The sequence below is a fragment of the Bos taurus genome, unplaced genomic scaffold, assembly GCF_002263795.3.
Source record: "Bos taurus isolate L1 Dominette 01449 registration number 42190680 breed Hereford unplaced genomic scaffold, ARS-UCD2.0 Leftover_ScbfJmS_3, whole genome shotgun sequence".
NCBI lineage: Eukaryota > Metazoa > Chordata > Mammalia > Artiodactyla > Bovidae > Bos > Bos taurus.
The window spans coordinates 1-22,510 of NW_020191612.1; the positions used below are offsets into that span (position 1 = coordinate 1).

The 22,510-nt window shown below is 44.1% G+C and overlaps 1 long non-coding RNA gene across 1 annotated transcript; it reads right to left on the bottom strand.

Moving 5' to 3' along the window:
* Window positions 1-1,692: 1,692 nt before the first annotated feature.
* Window positions 1,693-16,348, bottom strand: LOC132344777 (uncharacterized). The gene is made up of 2 exons (XR_009493736.1): window positions 13,044-16,348; window positions 1,693-12,636 (listed from the first exon to the last, which is right to left on the bottom strand). It is a non-coding gene; the product is annotated as an uncharacterized lncRNA (long non-coding RNA).
* Window positions 16,349-22,510: the final 6,162 nt, after the last annotated feature.

A 22,510-nucleotide genomic window follows, 5' to 3' on the forward strand; every position in this document is an offset into this window, starting at 1 on the left:
ATTGGAGAGAGATACATTCCTTCAAGATTTCAAAAGGGATTAGCATGTACAGAGTGAATTAGCAGGACCTTGGTATCTGGGAAGGAAAATTTATCTTTAAAGGAATACTAGCACAAGCATCATAAGAGAGGATAGCACTTATCCCTACCTTCAAAGTGGACATACTTTACTTCTGGATAATGAATTCTTTTCTTAATGGCTAAAGCAGATGAACACTGCATGATAAACAGGTCATAAGACAGGTTGTTCTGGTTAATATAAAGTTCAAGCTAAGTCACATGTAAGTCAGAATGACTTCCCCATAGCTCAGTTGTGAAAATTTCTTGCATCAATCACAAAGTTTTATTGATCCCAAACAGTAGTCTAAAACTGTAATCTTGCATCTGAACTTTGCACAACATTCAAGTTGTGGGCTATATGCTTATTTTCTCCCCCACTCTCCTGGAGGTAGAAAGGAGATTCCTTTTATTTTCTACTCCTCTTAGGATATGGAGAGAGAACACTGAGCTGAACTTCTAACCCCTTGCAAATCCACAGATGTTTCCTTTACACCCATTTTTGATTCTGTGCTCACCCTAGGGGATTAGAAGGGATTCATACACCTTGAGTAAGCACATTCCTTACATACTGACTTTGCATCTATATATTAGCTCATGTCTTTTTATGAGTCCATATTCTGTTTATGGGACTCTGCTTCTAGGTATTGGCTCATATTTCCACATACAGACTGTGGTAGATTGACTGAAAAAAAAGCCACAGCAATTCCTCCTGTCCCTGGATGTGCAGCCCTTTGGTTATATGTTGAAGGCAGAGCTGAGGATTTGCTGATGGAGTTAGTGTGGGACATGGAAGAAACAGAGGCATCAAGGAGAATGCCAAGGTACTTGGCCTAAGCAATAGGAAGAAAAGAACTTTCATCTATCAAGGGGAAGAAGGCAGAGGAAGAACAGATTTGGGAGGGGGAAAAAAGCAGTCAGTGAGTAAAACCTTCATGGATACTAAATCTATTTATTTTAAAAAGTAAACTTATAAAATCCATAAAACTAAGATTCCCTTAAATGTTCTGATATATATGCAATATATTAAGTAAGAGTTCAACTAAAATCCCAACTCCAAACAGGTTAGTTAATTACATATTTTCATCTGGAACAAGAGTCACATCCTCTTTGGGTTGAGCTGTTGTGGCTATCCAGAGAGGTTGACCTGTAGCACTGTCTCTTAAAAACACATGATTTGTGAAAGAAATTGGAGTGTCATTGCCCTAAGTAAACAGTGAATTATGTACATACATGTGATGATGATATCAGAGAAAGTAACTTAATGATCTGAGTGGTAATTTGATTTTCTGGTATTGGTAATAGACTAAAAGCAAATGCCTCTGCTAATATCAGATAACCCTTGATTTTTATCTTTTCAAAGCTGATGCAGATGACCAGATGATTATTTTCTTTCAGTCTTTTAATATAGAAAATTGAGCGATTTCTTAGCATTCAACCTTCCTTACATTCCCTGGTAATGGTGCACTCTTTGAACATGCTGCTCTGGATTAGTATTTGGGGCTTTATGATTAATATTGCAGGCAATATCTGCAGCATAGGGGCCAATAATCTGTCTGAGAGATGCATGAATAAGCAGGAAAATGTGTTCACAGAACCTCATGCAAGCCAAGGAACTCAGAAGGACAAGTGAGTAGCGGGCTGGGCAGGGAGGGTGGGCACCTGGCTGACTCTTCTGCTCCAAGTTTAGCGGGCCTCATCCCCATTCTGTAAGATGCAGAGTCCTGGGTTCCTCACCTGGCTCCTGGCCCCTTCCCCTCACCCACCACCCACCTGGGGCAACCTAGGCTGTGCCCCTCATTTCTGACCCCACCTCCTTATGGCCATTAGCTCCACCCCTCCCCAACCCTCTTCCCCCACCCCTTCCAGCCCTAGCTCTGCCTCCATATTGCACCTGCACACTCAGATCAGATCAGTCGCTCAGTCGTGTCCGACTCTTTGAGACCCCATGAATCACAGCACGCCAGGCCTCCCTGTCCATCACCAACTCCCAGAGTTCACTCAGACTCACGTCCATCGAGTCAGTGATGCCATCCAGCCATCTCATTCTCTGTTGTCCCCTTCTCCTCCTGCCCCCAATCCCTCCCAGCATCAGAGTCTTTTCCAATGAGTCAACTCTTCCCATGAGGTGGCCAAAGTACTGGAGTTTCAGCTTTAGCATCATTCCTTCCAAAGAAATCCCAGGGCTGATCTCCTTCAGAATGGACTGGTTGGATCTCCTTGCAGTCCAAGGGACTCTCAAGAGTCTTCTCCAACACCACACTTCAAAAGCGACAATTCTTCGGCACTCAGCCTTCTTCACAGTCCAACTCTCACATCCATACATGACCACAGGAAAAACCATAGCCTTGACTAGACGAACCTTTATTGGCAAAGTAATGTCTCTGCTTTTGAATATGCACACTAGCAACCATCTACTCTTGAGGGCAGGGCCTGCCCACCCCTGCCCTGGGCCCGCCTCCATGGAAAGCGCTTCTGGTGAGGCTTGGGAGTGTAAATTAAGATCAGAATGGTAGTGGGGTTTCATGGTGTTTGGCAGTCTAAATACAAATGCTTCAGGTAAAATCATACCCACTGACCTGAAATAGGGCCAATGGGAGATGGCTTGCAGTCTTATGTGAGACTCATTCTGTAGCATGAGAGGATAATAAAAAGGATATAAAATTCCAGCTGCAATTGGAGAAAAAGAGAAGTGATCTGATCTCTGCATCTTGATGAACCTCTTGGGTAGGAAATGAGAGATTGAAGCTTGGGGCCCTCTAGACTGAATGGCAAGAACAGAATTGCTGCCTCCTTCAGCCCATGATCTTTTTGAAATCCCAGGAAGAGAAAGGCACCCAGCCACCCTGAAGATCTACAGGCAGAACAGACTGCCAGTCTCACTCTCCTTTCCTGCGGGGGTGAAGAGGGGATTACTGACCAATAAGGCTATTTGTTTGGAAAATTTTTAAAATATTTATTTATTTGGCTGTGCTGGGTCTTACTTGTAGCATGTAGAATCTAGTTTCCCAAGCAGAGATCGAACTTGGGTACCTGCTTTGGAAGCATGGAGTCTCAGCCACTGAACCACCGGGGAAGTCCCTGCTGAAATGTTTAAACCATGGTAAGTTATAAGGCATAAAGTGAAGAGGAACTAAAAAGCCTCTTGATGAAAGTGAAAGAGGAGAGTGAAAAAGTTGGCTTGAATCTCAACATTCAGAAAACTAAGATCATGGCATCTTGTCCCATCACTTCATGGGAAACAGATGGGAAAACAGTGGAAACAATGTCAGACTTTATTTTTGGGGGTTCCCAAATCACTGCAGATAGTGATTGCAGCCATGAAATTGAAAGACGCTTACTCCGTGGAAGGAAAGTTATGACCAACCTAGATAGCATATTCAAAGGCAGAGACATTACTTTGCCAACAAAGGTCCGTCTAGTCAAGGCTATGGCTTTTCCAGAGGTCATGTATGGACGTGAGAGTTGGACTGTGAAGAAATCTGAGCGCCGAAGAATTGTCGCTTTTGAACTGTGGTGTTGGAGAATACTCTTGAGAGTCCCTTGGACTGCAAGGAGATCCAACCAGTCCATCCTAAAAAAGATCAATCCTGGATGTTCATTGGAGGGACTGATGTTGAAGATGGAACTCCAATACTTTGGCCACCTCATGAGAAGAGCCTGATGCTGGGAAAGATTGAGGGCAGTAGGAGAAGGGGGCAGCAGAGGATGAGATGGTTAGATGGCATCACCTACTCGATGGACATGGGTTTGGGTAAACTCCTGGAGCTGGTGATGGACAGGGAGGCCTGGCATGCTGGGATTCATGGGATCACAAAGAGTTGGACATGACTGAGCGACTAAACTGAACTGAAGTTATGCGTAAGACATGCAATTTCAGTTAATTGCATGTCTAATTCCAGTGAGAACTGAAAAGTGTATTGATATGTTTAAAGAATAAAAAATGCCAAAAAATTCTACCCACTTAGCTAATTTAATTCCACTATTACAAAGTCTTTATAAGACCTAGTGGTGTGGTGTAATAAAAGAGGTCTCAGGCTCAACGGACTGAGATTCTAATGCAGGCTTCAGCAGGAATTAATTGTGTACTTGCTGCTTCTAGTTTGGTCCTACTGACTTCTGAACTAATCTTCTATAAAGTCATGCTGTTCACTCTACCTTTACTTGCGCTTGGGAGTATCAGAAGATTTCTCCCCGATCTTCAAATATGCATTCATGGCCTTTATGAAGTGGCTAAAAGTATTGCTTCTCATAGGGAGGCACTAGATTACTTGCTACCTTTAGGGGATCAAGCTTCCCAGGTGGCTCGCATGGTAAAGAATCTGCCTGCAATGCAGGAGACCAGGGTTCGATCCCTGGGTTAGGAAGATCCCCTGGAGAAGGGAATGACAACCCACTCCTGTATTCTTGCCTGGAGAATTCCATGGACAGAGGAGCCTGGCGGGCTACAGTCCATGGGGTCACACAGAGTTGGACATGACTGAGTAACATTAAGGGGAATACTTCCCTAAACAAAGGGGAGAGCTTAACAAAGAGGGAACTTTTAGCATGGCCTGGAGACCCCATCCTCTTGCCACCAGCTCCTGTTCTTAAGCCATCAGACTCCAGAGCTTAAAGCTCTGCCCCGGTTCAGGTGACAATGCACATAACAGAGCTGCAGCTTTCTTGATCATGCTGGTGCTCATTGAGAGTAAGAAAAACATGAAAGTGAGGCCTTCTGAAGCAAATGAATTTTATTGGAAGAACACAAATATTTAACAAAGTACAAGAAACTTAGGCAACAAATACTTTTTAAAGACACAGAAATGAGGCTAGCTCAGGGAAACTCACCAGTATGTCTTTTTTTTTTTTTTTGGCCATGCCATGCAGCATGCGGGATCTTAGTTCCCCTGCCAGGGATTGAAACCGCCCCCCCCCCCCCCATATTGGAAGCACGGAGTCTTAACCACTGGACTGCTGGGGAAGTCCAAACAGTATGTCTTTTTATATTCTGTGCAGTAAAAAGTTACTAGTGAACCTTTATAGGCTCTCACTCATTCTTGTGGGTCTAGTCCCAAACTATAACAAAAATATTATTGGCTCCACTAGGATAAGATGAAAAGTGTACCAAACGAAGTAGCTATGGCCAGGAAACTCAGTGACACAGAAAATAGAAGGCTGTGGGAAGGTCTCAGAGAAAACAGGCCTGCTAGAGAGACCAACGAGCCTGAGACAGGGCCTTCCACCCTGTGGAATACAAATACAGCACACATGCACTTTGACATGTCCCCATGGGTACAATATTTTTAAAGATTTCTTGAGTAAGCACAAAAGCAAATATTATAAAAAATGAAAACAACCCAAAGTCCAAGCCATTCCCAAAGGCACGATACCCAAAAGTCAATTTCTGGTCAAATGACAACTCACTGATGTCACAGGGTCACTCTTTGAGGCAAAGTCCTCCGCGTGAAGTTAACGAATACTGTAGAACTGCTGTTTTTCTATGAAATTCAAAATCCTGCAGACTAAAGGTTAACCTTACATTCCACCAATACAAACACCAAGTTTACATAGAAAAACCAAGGCAAAACCATAATACAGAAGCCGTAAATGGCACCACCCATTTCCCCAAGGAGAAACATTCTTCCCTCTCAGTTCTAAAATCTAAAAACACTTGAGGGGGGGCACTCATTTGTGATCATGGAAGGGTCTTTTTTTTTTATTTTTAAACCCCTTTATTGAGGTATGAGGAATGACTGACATACAAAAAAAATGTACACATTTAATGTATACAATCTAATGAGTCTGGAGATTATACATCCATAAAGCATCTCCATAATCTATACCATAAATACACCTATACACTCTGAAGTTAAATTCCACCTTCATAATTTATTATTATTACTTGGTAAAAAAAAAAAAAAAAAAAACCCATGATGGAATAAGATCAACCTTCAGCATTTTCAGTACACGTCAGTCCTGGGGTCTGGAGGAGATGCACAGGTGCTTGGTTCCTGACTTTGACTATATCCTATATCCTGTAGCTCAGTACTCTGACAATCTACTAGAGGAAAATCTACAACAGGCCTTTCAGCATTCTGGAAGGTACTCTGTCTGACTGATGGGGAGAAGCTGAGTAAACCAGTGAATCTTCTTAGGATTCACTAAAGTGAGCTCACTGCTGTTCTTTTCCAAAACTGATAAGAAGTAGTACAGTAGGCTTGCACATGAATAAGGAGAGGTGAAGGAAGCTCAGAAAGCCAACCCAAATCTAAACTGTGAGGTGGCCTGGCAGGCAACGCTCAGTAACCCATTTTGTGTGTGTGCTGGAGTCAGCATAGTAGACTGGGAGGGCAAATTCAAGTCCAGAGGGATGAAGAGACCATTCAAATTGTATAGGAATGCACATATTTTGCTCATTCTGTCCACTCTTTCGGAAAGAACTGCACACTAAAATTCCATAACTAAAACTCTGCAGGATCTGAGTCCTTGCCTCCTACCAAGTATTCTAGCAGGTCCTGTGCACCACAAGACACAGAAATCAGACCTCCACCAATCAGAGATCAAATCTCTGCTCCTTCAGAGTACTTGAGAAAGGGACGGTGAGAGATGAAGTTCAGCTCCACTTGCCAACCGACTGCTGACATCAGCAGAGTGATTTAAACCATCTCTAAACAAGGTTTGTAGTTTTAATTCTCATCCCCATTGATCCTATTGATCACAGAGAATCCCCACTGAGGACATATGTATGGGTTAAAAAGCAGCTAGACGATAAGAAGTCACTCACACTTTGTACTTATCCTTCAGGTGCTGTTTTCACAAGTTCCTCATGAGGAAGTTCTCTGCACAGGTCTGATTATGGCCAGGACTTTACAATTAGCACTTGGAGGGAGGATGCAGATACTCAGGGGACCTGGTATCTCACCAGAGCATATTGTAAGGGAAACTAAAATAAGGACAATTAAATTGCTCATATTGAAAAGGGATAAGGCCTTCTTTCTTGCCTTTCCTAAAAAACTTTGGAATATGTGTCAGTTCTTTGTCTGACTCTGCTGCTCGTAAGTCACCTCAGTCATGTCTGACTCCTTGCAACCCCATAGATGGCAGCCCACCAGGCTCCTTTGTCCCTGGGATTCTCCAGGCAGGAATACTGGAGTGGGTTGCCATTTCTGACTCTCTGCAATGTATGCAAATCTTTTCTATAAGTTAAATAAGCCTCTTGGTAATTTGATAAACCAAGTGTTTTCCTTCAGGGATCTGGCAGCAAAAGTAGTGACCAAGAGCCCATAAAGCTACAGGAAAAAGATGAAAAATATCTCTGGAGAAAAAAAAAAAGAACTGTAAGCAATAGCAGTTCCTTCTCAGAACTCCCTTAGATTATATACTGTGTAACAGTACAGCAGGGAAAAGAGCTCCCCTTCCACAACAGCCATTTTTCACAGGTCTAGACAACAGAACAAGGAAGAGACAGCAAAGCCTTCACTTGCAGACAAAATCACAATTCTCTTGGGAAAATGGAAACCAGTCCTGATCCCATAATAAATGTCCTAGTTTATAAGAAAGCCATATTTTCTTATATCCATCAGGGTGCATTGTTATCTTCTGTCTCTCAGCTATGCTAGCCTAAAGGACGGGCACAAGAATGGAGGAAGGAGACAGGAGAAAGAGCCATGAACCCACAATGTCCACCACAATCATCACACCAAAGACATTTGTCCTCCCCACTGTCAGTCTTTCCTTATACTCTCAGAGCCTCCTCCTCAAAGCCCTGCTGGGCCCAAATTTCCCTAATCAGGAGCAAGCAAAAGCCTGAAATAGGGAAACCATTGGACCTTTTCCCTCCCCAAATTGAGCTCCCCTTTCATCTCCACCACTCCAGTAGCACACCATCACAAACAATGCATAACTGTCCCTCCACTGTTGTAACAACAACACCTTATTCTTTGAGAGAGCATAGAAGGTCCCCTTGAGGCAGTGTCACCCCCACAAACAGGAAGGACCAAATGGAAGAGGAGCCACCATCAAGCAGAAAGGATTTCTAGCAGATACACGGGGCGGGAGGAGAGGGGGGAGACAGCTACAGCCTGGGTGTGTAGCCCTCTTCAGCAAGAGGAATACAAGGGCTTGATCCTCCAGCTGGAGTACCTGACTCAGGAGGTTCCTGCACATCCAGGCTCATTGGCCAATATACGCCTTCTTTAGGACTTTACTAAGGCACCTGGGATGTGTGAGTGTTGAAGGAAGAGTGAAGCACCAGCAACAGCAACTCAGTTTCATTTGCCTCTTTACAGCCACAGGCAGTCTCAATAGAAGAGTTGAGTGAGACCACTCAACCAAGTGTAGTCAACATCAGTGGGCACCTCCCAGGAGACTCCCTCAGATTACTGCTCTAGGCCACAGTATAGGAAGGGGAAAGGCCACATTTCTTGAGTCGCTTTTCACAGCCTAAGGCAGTACACAGACTGAAGCAGGAACACAAGAACATCTCTAATAGTGAAGTCCAAAATTCTGGGGAATGCTGTAGCATAGGGTAAAGCCTTCATCATGAAAGTCTCACCTTTGTCAGAAAGTAATCCACTCTCATGTCACACTCAGTGATGTGCACTATATTTTCAGTACCCTTGCTACAATGATCCCAGACAATACCAGGGATTGAGAAATAGGTAGGAGACACTTTTGACCACAGAAAGTCCAATACACCTTTCACATTGAGGGCCTATGTCCTCCTGTCCAGCTTTCTCCTTGTGCTCTGAGAACAGCTCTATAGAGGCTCACTCTTCCCAGCCCCTTCCCCACCTCTAGGCTTTAGGCACCCCAACGAAGGTCCACACATAGTTAGTCATTCCATCTTTCCTGATCAGGGAAGTCCTTCCCGCTTTGACCCTTTAATCTCTACAGTACTTCTCCTGAAAAGAACCGACAATCAAAAGTGGCCTGAGAACCACTCATGAAACTCATTTAGTTCAAGATTAAATTGGTACAGCTACTATGGAAAACAGTATGAAAGTGCCTCAAAAAATTAAAAACAGAACTATCATCTAGTCCAGCAATCCCACTTGTGGTATGTATCCAACGGAATACTTTGCACCAAGAATTTATAGAACATTAACATTCCCACAAATGAGTAGACATTCATTGAAGTATAGTCTCATGAGCCTAAGTGACATGGCTGGCCTAGGAATGAATTTCTGGGAAAGAACCAGCAAGCCAGATTCCATCTCAAATTCAGTGGAGGATTACCTTCGCTTTCCATGAGAGCCCTGATGTGTGAAACTGTCACCAATTGGAGAGTCATCTTTTTGGAATCCTCAACCTTGTGACTTATTTTTAAGTGCCAATACATAGCAGATTTACCTATTAAACCATTCATTTAGGTTTTCTTGACCCCTGCCTCTAAAGAAGTCAGCCAAGATGACTATGATGGGCAGTGGGAATAAGTGTGTATGGAAGGGGAAGAAGGCATCACGGTTATTCTTAAGTTTCACAATTGTTTTGACTAGGAAATAAGCCAGCTTTGATCATCATCATGTCACTTGGTGAAAGAATATGGGCTCAGGATAGGTTTTTCTAAGTATCTCAGGCCTCAGGTTTTCACTGGGTAGGAAATTATCATGACCCCCTCTTTCACAGCTTTAAAGTAATTTCACCAATTACAGGGATAAACAAAAAGTCTTTAAAATGTCAACATGCCCTCTAAAGACTATACTCACACTTTAGTTTCCAATCACAAAGAAATGTGGGTTTTATTTTAACCTTTGGTGAATGAAATTCAGGTTCTATGATGCCACCTTATGGATAAAACCTGTGCTAATAAAGCAACAGAGGAGCCCGAGGTTTCTATGAACCTAGAGGTTAGAAGTGTCTTTGAATGCATCTTATAAGAGTTCATATTTCTATTTAGTGCTTTCCCCCCACCCCAATTGTGAAAACTCTTCCACAGATTTTCAACAAATTAACCACTGCCCAGAAAAGAAGTAACTTGATACAGACAATGAAAGGGAGGGGACCTTTTCTGCACTGCCAGTTAACAAGCACCCTCTTGGTGCCTGAACTTGGTGCTGAGCCATATCAGCTTTGGCATAAGGCATCATAGATGGCCAGAAAAGAAAGTGGCTCAGAGCAAGGCAAGGTGTGAGTTGCTGGGCTGCCTCTTGGCATCATAGCAGGATTAAAGAGGCTGGTTTTCAAAGAGAAGTCCAGTGATATCTGAGGAAATTTGCTGGCCCTGTGAAAGGAAACAAACGTTTGGTTGAAATGGGGTCTGGACAGGTAGGGAGATGAGCTAAATGAAGCCACAATGTTCTGTTCCCATATATGGGTTCTGGAAATGGTGTACTAATTCCTTCAGTACCTCTTGTGTGGTAAGCACTCAAGAAAAACCATAGAATAGATATCCCTGAGTGCTGGGGTCCAGCCCCGGTTGGATCCAGGGATTCTCTCCGGAGGACGGCATTGGCGAAAGGATAGATAAAAGGAGAAAGAGACAGAGGCTTGACCTGACTGGTTTACATGGGAAACTAATAAGGTTCATGACACCGAACTTGCTCTGACCACAGAGGCCGCAGGCGCCCTCTCGAATAGCTGAAGGTGCCCCACCTTAGGCACCTTCTCTGGGTCTTAGAAGCCCAGGCAGGTAAGTGGTCTCAGAGAGCCCCCACGCTCTGATCAGTCACCCTGAAGGAAGAACAGAGAAGAAAAGTAGAGAAAAGGAAACAAGAAAGAACGACACGGGGAGACCAAGCCTGATGAGCAAGGCCCATACTTTATTTTCCAAAGTAGTTTTTATACCTTAAGTTGTGCATAGAGGATAATGGTGGGGGGCGGAGGTAGAGTCATGCAAGGTCAGCAGTCCTTGATCCTTATCGAAGCCAGGCTTTCTTTCTGCAAACTTATCATATACAAAAGCTTTAGGTAATTTACATCATCTTCTGGCCAGGAGGCCTGTTAACATTTTATGACCCTTTCTTCAGAAAACTTATTTTTCTCTAAAGGTGACTATTCTAAAGTCAGGCACCACCCTCCGAAAGCATTAGATAAAGTTGCATTCCTATAGGGAAAAAGTATGGTGGGCTATAACAAGAAAAGAATTAACTCAAGGGTCCAAGGTTACAAACCTTAAAGCTACTACTTACATTTCTATACACCAACTATATTAATCAATACACTCCCAGGGACACAGTAGGTAAGGGATATGGAAACTTGGCAGCAAGCATTAGCTCAACAAAGAAATCCTCTACTAGTTCTATTCTAACAATTTTAACTCTCTGAGGAGCTCTGCATTAGAATATCATAAGCTTCCTGTGCCTCTCTGGTTGGGAGGCTGTGAACAATCACATGCATAGCTGCAGAAGTCCGAACAAACCTGTCAGGCAAGCTAGAAAGTCATCAGAGGGGTTTGAATGGAAACACTCCTATTATGCCCAGGAGACTTATTAACTAGAGCTCTAAGTTGATTTTCTTCAGAGAAAGGTGGTCGGGGATAGCCCCCCGTTAATGTCAGAAGAGTTGGTGAAAGTCGTGAAATAGTAAAACGAACAGATTCTGGTTTTGGGGTAGATGCTCAGGCAGGTCTGGGGGAGTGGGCCCTCGAGTCCTGACTGGCCTTTGCATATCAGGCCTCTCCGCATGACCTTTGTCATGGGTGGGAACTCCCGTTCTGGCTCCCGGCACCTGAGAGCAAGGTGTGATTCCCATTTTGCAAATGTGGAAATTGAGGCTCAAAGATGACAGTAAGAAAGAGTCATACTCAGATACTAAAATTTATTTTTAATGAAACACGATGTATTGTCTCAGCAACATCTGCAAAGCAAAAAAAAAAAAAAGACGAACTGTGGAAGGGTAAATATTTAATGAAGTATTGACCAGCATATTATTTGAATAATATGGAGCCTACACCTCCAGGACCCCTGCAAAGTAAATGCCCACCCACTTATAGAGGGGACAGACTGGCAGACTATCATTCTCTGCCACTAACTTGGTGTACAGGCCTCATCTTGCTCCGCTTTCCTAAATAGAGCTGGCTTTAAATTACATTCAAATCCTTGTTCCCCTACCTGGAAAAAAAAAAAAAAAACGAAACCAAAAAAAACAGCACTCCACAGTCTCTGGATTCCTGAAGTTTGTTTTTCACAGTCCCATCCAGTCCAGCTTGCTTCTGTCTGGTATTACAAGTGATTTCCAAAAGGATAAAAAGACAGATCAGAACTCTGATGTGAAAATGGCAATATCAGGCTTTTTGGAAATGTGACCTTCTAATAAATTCAGTGTCTGTAATAATGGCACTCATGGTGGACTGGAAAAAGATGCCACTGACTAATTAAAGACGTCCATTATAAACATAGTGTCTGAGCAGCGCTCAGGGAGTGATCCTGACATTGTTGGAAGTTCCTACTTTAGAGACTCAGGGAAGACATTTAAACACCATGTTAAATAATCTTACAGCTGATGGAATGGGTGCTACCCTCCTCCCAGCATTTGTGGCCCCACATAACATAAGGTTGCACTTACTCATCTGGCAGGTCTGGACAGCTAATTCCGGGTCCCCTCTCTTCTCATTACAGTCCCATAGGCTGGCCAGTACTAGATTTTTCCACCACAGGTCCTGGAGGAAACAGTGGTTATACAGATCTACAAGGAGACTTGCTTACAGATCGACAGCCTAAGACAGTTGCAGGAAAATTAGGTAACTTGGAAGCCCATAACATGAGTGGATGGGGCAAACTTCCTTTTTCCCTTTGAAGGAAAGTTACATGGCTCAAAATAGCCTGGAGTTAAAACTCTCCTCCAGGTCCTCCCCACCATTCTATGCAAAACAAAGAACTCTCTCACCCGAAGGAAAAAATGGACATTAAGGTTTATTACGCCCAGCTCCCAGCTGGTCCAGCCTCTGGTCTATCTCCAAAATTCCTTAACCAAGCCATTTAAGAGATAACTACTCCGAACAACCTTGGAGAAGAACAAGCCCCCTTAAGACAGTAACTTTCCACATACATGCCTATATATACTTACTATTTTCTTGGATAAGCGCAGCAGCTCGCTAATGTGACTGCTGCCCCTTCTTGCCTCATTAAAGGTGATCTGTTCCTGTAAAGTGCCAGTCTCATTCTTTTTCTGAACCTCGCCTTCTCTAACTCCCTTACGTTACATTTTTGGTGCCGAAACCTGGGAGGTTGAGGTTCCTTCTCTTCTCCACAGCCAGCTCTTCAGGGTGTGGAAGCCTGCCAAGCTCACTTTCCAGCCCAGGCTTTCAAGACCTCCTCAAGAGGAAGTCCTGTGCCTTTGTGAGTGGTAAAAGTCCTGTGTAAGGGCTTTATGGGTTTTCCATGTAACCCGAAAAATATTGGCCTTTCTCTCTCTCTTCCTCTTTTCTCTCAGTTCCGTTCAGTTCAGTTCAGTTGCTCATTCGTGTCCGACTCTTTGCGACCCCATGAATCACAGCAAGCCAGGCCTCCCTGTACATCACCAACTCCCAGAGTTCATTCAGACTCACGTCCATCGAGTCAGTGATGCCATCCAGCCATCTCATTCTCTGTTGTCCCCTTCTCCTCCTGCCCCCAATCCCTCCCAGCATCAGAGTCTTTTCCAATGAGTCAACTCTTCCCATGAGGTGGCCAAAGTACTGGAGTTTCAGCTTTAGCATCATTCCTTCCAAAGAGATCCCAGGGCTGATCTCCTTCAGAATGGACTGGTTGGATCTCCTTGCAGTCCAAGGGACTCTCAAGAGTCTTCTCCAACACCACACTTCAAAAGCGACAATTCTTCGGCACTCAGCCTTCTTCACAGTCCAACTCTCACATCCATACATGACCACAGGAAAAACCATACCCTTGACTAGGCGGACCTTTGTTGACAAAGTAATGTCTCTGCTTTTGAAGATGCTATCTAGGTTGGTCATAACTTTCCTTCCAAGGAGTAAGCGTCTTTTAATTTCATGGCTGCAGTCACCATCTGCAGTGATTTTGGAGCCCCCCAAAATAAAGTCTGACACTGTTTCCACTGTTTCCCATCTATTTCCCATGAAGTGATGGGACCAGATGCCATGATCTTCGTTTCCTGAATGTTGAGTTTTAAGCCAACTTTTTCACTCTCCACTTTCACTTTCATCAAGAGGCTTTTTAGTTCCTCTTCACTTTCTTCCATAAGGGTGGTGTCATCTGCATATCTGAGGTGATTGATATTTCTCCCGGCAATCTTGATTCCAGCTTGTGTTTCTTCCAGTCCTGCATTTCTCATGATGTACTCTGCATATAAGTTAAATAAGCAGGGTGACAATATACAGCCTTGACGTACTCCTTTTCCTATTTGGAACCAGTCTGTTGTTCCATGTCCAGTTCTAACTGTTGTTTCCTGACCTGCATACAGATTTCTCAAGAGTCAGGTCAGGTGGTCTGGTATTCCCATCTCTTTCAGAATTTTCCAGTTTATTATGATACACACAGTCAAAGGCTTTGGCATGTGAATAAAGCAGAAATAGATGTTTTTCTGGAACTCTCTTGCTTTTTTCATGATCCAGTGGATGTTGGCAATTTGATCTCTGGTTCCTCTGCCTTTTCTAAAACCAGCTTGAACATCAGGAAGTTCACAGTTCACGTATTGCTGAAGCCTGGCTTGGAGAATTTTGAGCATTACTTTACTAGCATGTGAGATGAGTGCAATTGTGTGGTAGTTTGAGCATTCTTTGGCATTGCCTTTCTTTGGGATTGGAATGAAAACTGACCATTTCCAGTCCTGTGGCCACTGCTGAGTTTTCCAAATTTGCTGGCATATTGAGTGCAGCGCTTTCACAGCATCATCTTTCAGGATTTGAAATAGTGCAACTGGAATTCCATCACCTCCACTAGCTTTGTTCCTAGTGATGCTTTCTAAAGCCCACTTGACTTCACATTCCAGGATGTCTGGCTCTAGATGAGTGATCACACCATTGTGATTATCTGGGTCATGAAGATCTTTTTTGTACAGTTCTTCTGTGTTTTCTTGCCACTTCTTCTTAATATCTTCTGCTTCTGTTAGGTCCATACCATTTCTGTCCTTTATCGAGCCCATCTTTGAATGAAATGTTCCCTTGGTATCTCTAATTTTCTTGAAGAGATCTTTAGTCTTTCCCATTCTGTTGTTTTCCTCTATTTCTTTGCATTGATCGCTGAGGAAGGCTTTCTTATCTCTTCTTGCTATTCTTTGGAACTCTGCATTCAGATGCATATATCTTTCCTTTTCTCCTTTGCTTTTCACTTCCCTTCTTTTCACAGCTATTTGTAAGGCCTCCCCAGACAGTCATTTTGCTTTTTTGCATTTCTTTTCCATGGGAATGGTCTTGATGCCTGTCTCCTGTAGAATGTCATGAACCTCATTCCATAATTCATCAGGCACTCTATCTATCAGATCTAGGCCCTTAAATCCATTTCTCACTTCCACTGTATAATCATAAGGGATTGGATTTAGGTCATACCTGAATGGTCTAGTGGTTTTCCCTAGTTTCTTCAATTTAAGTCTGAATTTGATAAGGAGTTCATGATCTGAGCCACAGTCAGCTCCTGGTCTTGTTTTTGTTGACTGTATAGAGCTTCTCCATCTTTGGCTGCAAAGAATATAATCAATCTGATTTTGGTGTTGACCATCTAGTGATGTCCATGTGTAGAGTCTTCTCTTGTGTTGTTGGAAGAGGGTGTTTGCTATGACCAGTGCATTTTCTTGGCAAAACTCTATTAGTCTTTGCCCTGCTTCATTCCGTATTCCAAGGCCAAATTTGCCTGTTACTCCAGGTGTTTCTTTTTTTTCCCTGTTTTAATTCTAAATTTTATTTTATTTTTAAACTTTACAATATTGTATTAGTTTTGCCAAATATCGAAATGAATCCACCACAGGTATGGGGAACGCGGGTATACTTGTGGTGGATCCAGGTGTTTCTTGACTTCCTACTTTTGCATTCCAGTCCCCTATAATGAAAAGGACATCTTTTTGGGGTGTTAGTTCTAAAAGTTCTTGTAGGTCTTCATGGAATTGTTCAACTTCAGCTTCTTCAGCATTACTGGTTGGGGCATAGACTTGGATTACTGTGATACAGAGACCTTTTGCCATTCAGCTACCCTACATGCAACATTCCACTCGAGCTGGCCCCTAGATTAAGGTAAGATCCAGATGGTGTTCTAGAGGTGCTCTAGAACCCAGTCCTCTCTGGGTCCTGGGGACCCCCATCCTAGGGCCACTCTGTAGGCAATGGTGGGGGATGCTTCACCTCAACACAGAGGTCTCTTCTCATAACTCCTATTGCGACTATGGCTGATCACCTGAGCTCCCAAAAGGAGCCTCTGCTTGCCTTTCAATTATGGGGTCTGGCCAGTCTGTCCCAAAGGATTCCTCTCTGACATGTATTCTCAAAAATCTCAGACCACTCTTCCTCACTGAACTCAAAGTTTACCACTTCAAACAACTCTGTATACAGATCTGGCCTCAATACCAATTAGACAACCAAAACTGCTGGTCTGAGCTCGGGACTTTTGATTTCAGTACTTTATCAGATCTCACTAACTCCTCAAACAGAATGGCAAATGGTCAAAGGTCCCCTAATTCGAGCCTTCTGAGACCTTAAAAGCTGTCCTTCTCTCTACAAAGACTGTTCTACCTATCAAATTCTCCTCGGCTCTCTCTCCCCCTCCATTACAAAAGAATCCAAATTTAAAACACTTAGCCCCCAATTTTGACCAGACAGATGAGCCTCCTCCCTACTGCCCCATTCTGGAGATGAGACCCCATCATCTAGCCCTTCCTCCTCCAAATCAGAAAGCGATGACTCCAAAACCCCACAAAAGATTTCTACCCCACCTCCATTGGCCAGGACCTGAAGCAAACACATTTCCTCTCAGAGAGGTAGCAGGACCAGAGGGCCCTACCTGGGTTCATGTGCCTTTCTCAATTTCTGATATGATACAAATTGAAAAAAAAAAAAAATTGGGATCCTTTTCAAAAAATCCTACTAGATACAGAAAAAAAATTCCTCTGTCTTACACAAACATATAATCTAACCTAACATGATCTTTATTACATCCTAAATGCCACTTTAACCCCTGATGAAAAGAAATGGATATGACATACAGCCCAGACTCATGTTGATCAGCTCCATAACCAAGATAAGACTAATCCAGTGGTTGATAATACAGTCCCTTTAACTGAGCCATGGTGGACATATCAAACAGGCAATGCTGACATCCAGTACCTGCATCATATGAACACCTGTTTACTAGAAAAAATACTAAAAAGCTCTCACATTCATATTAACTATGATAAGATTAGAGAAGTGACTCAAGAAAAAGATAAAAATCCTGCCTTTTTTCTTTCATGGCTTACTGAGGCAGTTCAAAAATACACTAATCCAGATACTTCAACCCCTGCTGGACTTCTATACCTACATATCCAGTTCATAAGCCAGTCAGCCTCCGATATTCACAGAAAACTACGCCAGTTAGAGAAAGTCCCTGAGACCCCCCAAAGAGACCTTCTAGAAGTAGCAAGGTATTCAGTAATAGAAAGGAAGAGTCTAAGAGAGAAAAAGACCATGAGAGAAAAGCTAAATATGTCCTTTTGGCGGCAGCAATTAAGAGAAGAGATCAGCCCGGTCCAAATCACCCCAGACTGGAACTTAAGAACCCCCCAGACCCTGCTTCCCATGCAACCAGTCATGACACTGGATAAAAACATGCCCAAACTCGCACTCCACCCCGCCAAATCATGCCCAACCTGTGGTCAGTAGAGACACTGAGAGGTAGACTGTCCCCAGGGACGCCCTGACACCCCTGGGGAGGTCACCACCTCCCAGACTTGGAGAGTGGAATGTCCACAGCGATGCCCTGGCGCCCCTGGAGAGATCCCCATTTCTCCCCCAAACCCCAGCCCAACCCTATGAGAGTTGTTCCAATGACAGGGCCCGGGTTCCAGCTACCCCCACCCCGGTCTGTGTCCTGGACACGAGCTCGGAACTTAGGGTAGACAGGGTAGTGGCAAACAAACAAACAAACAAAAAAACCTACTTTATAATAGACACTGGGGCAGCTTTCTCTCTCTTAACTTCCTACTCTGGCCCAACTCAAGACTCAGAACTCACAATCAAGGGGGTCTCTGGAGTTCCCTTAAGGCCAAAAATCAGCCCTCCATTACTCTGTCAATTTAGAAAATTGACCCTCATACACTCATTCCTCATAATGCCTCAGTGCCTGATGGCACTCCTAGAGAGAGATTTTGCCAGGGTCCAGCCCCAGCTGATCCAGGGTATTCGAAAGGGAGACGGCGTCGGCGAGGATCAGGATACAATAGCTTCAATTAGATATTAATTAGAGATGTAAAGAGTAATAGAATGAGGATAGCTCAGCAGGAAAATTCAGTGGAGAAAAGAGGCTGAGTAGCTTGGTTTACGCAGGAAACCAATAAAACTTCAAGACAAGAAGCTTGCACCACTTATGTAGGCTGCAGGTGTCCTTCCATTCTCCTGAAGGAGAGAGACACCGAGGCCTCCCCGGTCGGATCTTAGAAACCCAGGCATAATTAGTAAGCATGGCGGGCTCCGCGCTCCAGATGGAGACTCAGCCAGAGTTTGAGAGAGAGAGAGACATGGGGAGACCAGTCTTTCGAGGAACTGATCCCAATTCTTTATTTTCCAGAATCTGTTTTTATACACTGAGATGTTATACAAAAGTCACACGGGGACAGCAGTCCTGACTTTTATTAAAATGTATACAAATTTATTAAAATGTATACAAATGTATACAGAGGTCTTAGGGGTGTTACATCATCTTCTGGCCAGGGGGGCCTGCTGACAATTTATGACCCTCTCCTTGTGACAGCGGTCAGTCAACCAGAACACTTATTTCTCCAGGGGTGATTATTCTTGAAACAGACGCCACCTTCCGAAGGTACCAGATAAAGGTACATTCCTATAGGGTGAGGGTGTAGTGGGTTTTAATTAAGGAAAGAATTTGCTTAGCCTAAGGTCTAACGTGATTAATATCAAAGGTTAATACATATTTCTTCTATATATTCATTAATGTGTGTAAGGGCAGGGGATGTGGAGACTTCACAACAAACATTGGCTCAACAAATGAAAAACCCTTCACCAATACAATTTCTAATCAGCCCACTATACTTATGGTTTTCTAACTTTTCTAAGGAACCTGTTTTTAGAAGGTTTAAAGCATCTCGTGCCTCTCATGGTTGGGAGGCTGTGAGCAATCACATGTGGCCGGACAAGCCTGTCAGGCTGGCTAGAGAACCTTCAGAGGAGTTTGTAGGTTAAAACACTCTTGTCACGCCCAGGAGTTTTTATTAACTGGAGCTCTAAGTTAACTCCTTCTCCGAAAGAGGTGGTGGGGGACAGCCCCCTGTAAAGTCAGAGGTGTAGGTGAGATTACAAAGTAGTAAAGTAGGCAGGCTCTGGTTTTGGGGGGTAGATGCTTGAGGATTTCCAGGGGGACTCCTGAGGCTCGATCCTGCCTTTGCGTATGTCAAGCTTCCTTCCTCATGAGCTTTGCCATGGGCGGAGGTCCTCCCGCCGGCTCCCCGCAAGATTTGTTGTCCAAATTGGGAATCTTTATTACCATACCCATCCTCGATACAGTCTCTATATTCTCCATGCAGATGGCTTCTAGACCATCCCTATCCCTCACCCCTAACCTTCCCTTAGATCAACCTGCCTTAGACCCCCAAGTTGGGGGCTCTGATCACCCATCCATAGCCAAACATTATCCCCCAGTCCACATTACCCTAAAGGACTCCTCGACTATAATCACCCAACCACAGTACTCTCTCACCCCGGAGGCCCACAAGGGACTTAAGCCTATCATAGACTATCTTTTTCAGGCCTCTATCTTAATTCCTACCGATTCACCACACAACACCCCTATTCTGGCAGTAAAGAAGAGACCAAACTCTTGGAGACTGGTCCAGGATCTGCAAAAAGTCGATGAGGCCATCACACCGACATTCCCAGTAGTCCCTAACCCTCACACCCTTCTGTCTACCGTACCCTCGACTGCAACCCACTTCATGGTATTAGATCTCAAAGACTCCTTTTTCACCATCCCCCTCCACTCCCTCTCCCAACCCCTTTTCGCCTGCACTTGATAAGACCCTGAGACGCATGTTTCTCAACAACTAACATGGACAGTTCTCCCCCAGGGGTTCAGAGACAGCCCCCACTTTTTTGTACAGGCTTTACAAAAAGACCTACAGACACTCAACTTAGCCCCAAATCATCTCCTCCAATACGTAGCTCAACCCAAAAACTCTGCCTCCAACATACTACCAAACTCCTTGGGGCCCTGGGATCCTGGGGTTATCGGGTGTCCCAATCCAAAGCCCAAGTAGTACAGACAAATGTCACCTACCTGGGCCTCTCCATATCCCACCAACAAAAAACATATTCCCCCAGATAGAATCCAGGCCTTAATTAACTGTACACTTCCAAAAACAAAAAGAGAACTCCTGTCTATCCTTGGCCTCCTAAACATTTTCCGTATCTGGATCCCTAACTTCTTCCTCATTGCAAAGCCGCTCTATGAAGCAACTAAAAGATGTCTGGATAAGCCCCTCTTAACCCTTCCTTGCTGGCCAATCCTATTCGCCAGCTCACCCAGAGCCTCCTCCGAGTGCCAACTCTCAACTTGCCAGATCACACCAGACCATTCTTTCTCTTTGCCCATTCCAACCAAGGACAGGCCCTGAGACTTCTATGTCAGCGGGCTGGAGACACCTGGGCTCCCATAGCCTATCTGTCAAAACAGCTTGACATGGTGACCAAGGGGGTGGCCTCCCTACATACAGGCCATGGCTGCTATTGCAGCCCTTGTACCCAAAGCAAATAAACTCTCTAGACACACCCCTTTAACAGTCTGTTCTCCACACACCTTCCGAGACTTACTATCACATTGGGCTTTCCTCTCCCTTCCCCCTTCCAGGGTACAGGTCCTGCATGCCTTTCTCCTCCACCCTCGGCTCTCATTCTCCCCCTGCTCTCCCCTTAACCTGGCCAGCTTATTACCCACGTTGCCTACAACAGACCCTCTCCTACATAGCTGCAGCCACCCTCTTAATATCTGAAGCCCCAAAACTAACTCAAAATGCTCCTATAAATGTATGCTCACCTCATTCCTTCAAAGATTTACTCTCTCATCGGGCTTTCCTTTCTCTGCCTTCTGCTAGACTACAAATCCTCCACACACACCTCCTCGACCCATCCCTTTCTTACTTTGCCAACAAAGGTTCGTCTAGTCAAGGCTATGGTTTTTCCTGTGGTCAGGTATGGATGTGAGAGTTGGACTGTGAAGAAGGCTGAGCACCAAAGAATTGATGCTTTTGAACTGTGGTGTTGGAGAAGACTCTTGAGAGTCCCTTGGACTGCAAGGAGATCCAACCAGTCCATTCTGAAGGAGATCAGCCCTGGGATCTCTTTGGAAGGAATGATGCTAAAGCTGAAGCTCCAGTACTTTGGCCACTTCATACGAAGAGTTGACTCATTGGAAAAGACTCTGATGCTGGGAGGGATTGGGAGCAGGAGGAGAAGGGGACAACAGAGGATGAGATGGCTGGATGGCATCACTGACTCGATGGATCTGAGTCTGGGTGAATTCTGGGAGTTGGTGATGGACAGGGAGGCCGGGCGTGCGGTGATTCATGGGTTCGCAAAGAGTCAGACACGCCTGAGCGACTGAACTGAACTGAACCCAAACCTCTTAATCCTGCTAGTTTACTCCCTACACCAGATCCAAAATCAAAGCACCTATTTCATGACTGTGTTCAGACCTTAGATATGACACCTAATCCCTTTAAACATAAAACTGATCAGCCTCTTACTGAACCCAAAGTCCCATCTTGGTTCATAGATGACAATGCCCAAAAACAAGCCCCATTTGGGGCTGAATACACTATAGTTCAAGGACAGCCCGACAAAGCTATCCCCCGTCACCTCATCAAGTCAGTCACACTCACAACTCACACATCCTTACAACAGGCTGAACTGATAGCTCTTACACCAGCCTTGGCCCTAGCCAAAGACCAAAAGATAAACATTTACACTGACTCCAAATATGTCTATAACATATTACATTCTAACATTATAATCTAAAGAGAGAAGAGATTCCTCACTCAGAAGGACACACCTATTCTCAAGGCTTCTTTTATTTCTGAACTCCTCCATGCAGCTCAGCTCCCAAAACAAGCTGCTGTAATACATTGCCAGAGACATTAGTGACATAGTCCTATCTCCTTTTATGTCAATATAACAGATCATGACACAAAATGGCATGCCAGCCTCTGCTAGTCCTGTCTTTACTATTGCCCAAATTGACGAGTCTAACATCCACACATTACTTTCATATTTGCATTTCTTTTCCATCCCTCTGCAAAAGTACTTAAGGCTTTCCTTCAGAACTTTATTAAACTGACTAAAGATGATGTGACTTAGTTAAATAATCTGACCCAAACTTGTATCATTT